This window comes from Pteropus alecto, unplaced genomic scaffold (assembly GCF_000325575.1).
Source record: "Pteropus alecto unplaced genomic scaffold, ASM32557v1 scaffold239, whole genome shotgun sequence".
In the NCBI taxonomy this organism is placed as follows: domain Eukaryota; kingdom Metazoa; phylum Chordata; class Mammalia; order Chiroptera; family Pteropodidae; genus Pteropus; species Pteropus alecto.
In genome coordinates, this window is record NW_006494613.1 from 3,477,528 (window position 1) to 3,481,478 (window position 3,951).

Here is a 3,951-nt window from a genome sequence, read left to right on the forward strand (position 1 = left end):
CTGTCTTTGATATCACTGATCCTTTTCTCCATTTGGTCGACTCTATTTCCCAAGCTTGCTCTTTCATTTTTCAACTTTTGCAGTTTGCTTTTTATCTCTAGGAAGTCTATTTGGTTCTTTTTGAGGGTTTCATTCTCCTTGCTAAAGAACTCATTCTGCTCATCTAGTTGTGTTTCAATTCCTGAAGTTGCTGATATGATTCGTTTCATATCTCATTGAGTTTTTTCAGAAGTACCATACTGAATTCTCTGTCATTTAAGTTGTATATTTCTATGTCTGTAAGCTTACTTTCTGGAGATTTTTCTCTTTATTTCTGTGATGTCTTGTTATCTTGGTTGTTCATGGTGTCAAATGGACTTTTTCTCCACCTGGGCATTAATGGAAGCGTGTTCTGCTTTTCTTTTTTCAGGAAGAAATTTTATTATATCATGGTCCCAGCCTGTTGCAAAGAAGGTGTTTTTTTTTTTGTTTTGCTTTTGTGTTTTTTTTTTATTTCCATTAGGTGGCATCTAAGCCTCTTGGATCTCTGCTTTATATAAAGTGTAAATAATGTCTTTTTTTTCTTATAGATCTTTAATCACACTTGCTACCCTCGGCCTCAGCTCCTGTCAGTGTTAGCAACAGTTTTGGTAGCGTTTGCTCGGAGTCCCCTGGGGATCTGTAGTGATCAATCTTGGTGGATATGGGGATGGGTTGTTGGTTGGGGGCTGCTGCTCAGCCTCAGTTTTGCAACCACAGCAGGTAAAAATCAACTGTTGTTTCTCTGCCATCACACTTCTCTGATTTTTGACCTAATTACTCGGCCTTAACTGGGCCCGGCTGCCGGCCACGTGGAGCTCATGACACCCCCAAGCAGAGCAGTTCAGGAAACTCGCTGCACCTTCTCCCCTCTCTCTCCTCTTACATGGAGCTCTGGCAGCTGTGAAAGGAAGCTTCTCTATTTTTCCCAGTCCACCACCAGACACCCGGGGTTCTGACCTGTGGTAGCTCTTATGCGCAGATCCCACGCTCAGATGTGCTGGTATGTAGTTTGGGTGTTTTTTGTTGAGTTTAATTTTCAGCTTATTGTCGTTTCAAGGAGAGAGATCTGGGGACGTCTCTCACTCTGCCATGTTTCTGATGTCACTGTTTTTCTTAGCTTTGTTCTCACTTCGGGCACTGCAACTTTTAACTCAATTCTTGAATTCTCATAAAGGTATTTTGGTCTATATATCATTATTAAGTCAATGTTTCTGTGGATAAATGAGGGCTGGGTCATCTTGCTGACATCACTCTTATTACACATTATTTTGTAATGTTTAATATGTTAATAATTAACTTTATTCAGATTGTTGTGTCGTCAAGAAACTATTCATAAATAAGACTCTGATTTGAAAACATGTGAGTAGTCATTGGCATTAAATAGTCAAGAACCTATTCAATCTGGGGAAAAAATACTTTTTTATTGATCATTAATGACCAACTGAGCAATCTTTTACTTAATACTGGGAATATCTTGTTTACATTAAAATACAGTTCACAAATAGAATATTAGGAAGTAAAAAATGGAATATATTCTAAAATATTCACTTGGAAGTTTTAATCCCAGCAATCTGGAGTGACTAGCAATTTGTTCTCAAGCATCCCTTCCCCAGAAAATGGTTGGGGATTGAGATAATGGGGAAAATGTGTTTTGGACAGGGGATTTTTACTTGGGGATATGTAGATAAGATGTCAGCAACATATTTCCAACCCTCTAATGTGTAACATGGAATTTGGTCATCATTTCAATGAAAAAAAATGTGATTTTATACTCAATTATTCAATAGAGGAGGGGATTTTTAAATTCTATCTGTTTGTTTTGTATTCTTTCTCCTTTATCTTTCTTCCCCCCAGTATTCTCCATATTTATTTCTTATATGTATCAATCTGCTTATTGTCATCTCTTCCTGTTTAATGTTTTCATGAATTTTATATTGTCCCTTGTAGATTGTCATGTATGCACTACTCACTAATTCTAGTTTATTTTCCTCCCCCAATAACCATTGTGTTTTCTTTTTCTCTTTTATCTGACCCTCCTTTTCTCCTCTTTGGAATAATTTCTATTTACAAGGACTGCCTTAAATGCTAACTGTATAACTCAGGCACTGATTTTTAAACAGAATCCAAAGATTTTGTTTGAGTCTTGCTTGACCATATCTACCATATACTACTGAAATAATCCATTGTTTATCCACTGTTGTATTGTGTTCTTATACAGTTTTATACTGCTTCGGTGTGATCTGGCGCTATTAGCTTAGCCACTTCAAAATTAACCAAGCCAGATGGAAGAGTGCAGTATAGAGGGGTAGAACATGGGTTTGTGAATGCTGACATCCTGAGTGTACTCTGTAGGTATCTTTTATGTTTCTTTATACCCTAATTTCACTCAGATAAAGCATAAAAATTAAAACATATATCCACACTCACCCCTCACGTATACACAAAAACCTTTCCATTTTTCAGGTTCACAGAAATAGCAAGAAAATGTAAACAATAGTAGATGAAGTTTTCTTAATCATAACACGTGTGTGGTATTTAAATATATTAAAGCATGCTATTGTGTCTAAATAATGTCTTGATGTTTATTTCCAATATATTTTCCCATTTTTTCTCATTTTATTGGCAAATATTTTATTTATTTAGTTCCCTCCTTCTCCTCCTTTCTCTCTTCTTCGTTCACTTCTTTTTTTTTTTTTTTTTAGGCAAGGCAATCCTTGGTTGACCTCACAGATTACAAGGACCTTGTCAGCTTACAGTCTTTTATTTTTTACTTTTTACACCTACAGCACCTGGTCTTCCTAGGTGGTCTCCCATCCAAGCACTAACCAGGCCCAACCCTGCTTAGCTTCTGAGATTAGACAGGATCAGGCTTGTTCAGGGTAGCATGGCCATAGATGCTTCTTTTTTTCCTTTCTTTTTCTTCCTTTATTCCCTTCCTCTTTCTTTTCTTCTACAAATACTTACCAAGCATAACTGAGCTAGAGATTTTAGTGATGAATAAGATAGGTAAGGAGATGTTTTATTGGAGGGACACACAAAATATATAGCACATAAATAGTGAAAAAGATGTGATTTTCAATAGTGGTTTTATAAAGAACAGTCATAGTTATACAATAGAGATCAATGGATGAAGGTGTGGTGACTATTTTCCTATGAAAAGTCAAATAAGACATTTCTGAAAAGGTGTCATTTGAAATGACACCTAAATGACAAGAAATAGCCAACCCCAGGAGGATCTAGGTTTCAGTATTCTAGACAAACAGCAAATATAAGCTTTGCAAGTTTAAAGGAACATAAAGCAAGCTAGGAATAGTAAATGAGGGGAAAAGTAGAAGAGCAATAATTTAGAGAGGTAGGCAGGGTTCTGTTCATATAGTCAATGAAGGTCATGGGGAATGGGTTAGACTTTATTTCAGTGTTAAGAAAATATGATTGGAGAGTTTTTAGCAGTAAAGTGATATGGTTTGATTTAAATTTTTAAAAGATCTCTATGGCTGCTGCATAGCAAATGAGAAAGTTAAAGAATAGAAGCAAGAACTGGAAAACTCAAGCACAAATACATTAAATGTTTTGTCCTAGACTACAAATTGAGTCACAGAATAAGAGCCCTTATTTCCTGACTCAAAGTCCAGTCTCTTTTATCATTTTATTAAATTGAACATGTACCTTGTGACTTCATCATTTTATATTTATTTTTCTATCATTTTGTCCTCCAGACGTGATTTTTCTTCCAATCTCAGATAATTGTAGCAGTTACTCAATTTCTTTTAATTTATTCTTCTCATGGATTGACCTTGCTAGGCTATAGAAGCATGTTGTACTCTCTTTAATAAGGTATGCCCTTTAGTAAAGGTATGCTTAGTGCATATCTTATATCTTTAATGTAAAAAATATGGTTCAAGGATAAAACTGAACAAATTAATACTTTCC

General features: G+C 35.6%; 1 pseudogene; it reads right to left on the bottom strand.

The window, feature by feature from the left end:
• Nucleotides 1-2,798: 2,798 nt before the first annotated feature.
• Nucleotides 2,799-2,917, bottom strand: LOC112474539 (annotated as a pseudogene).
• Nucleotides 2,918-3,951: the final 1,034 nt, after the last annotated feature.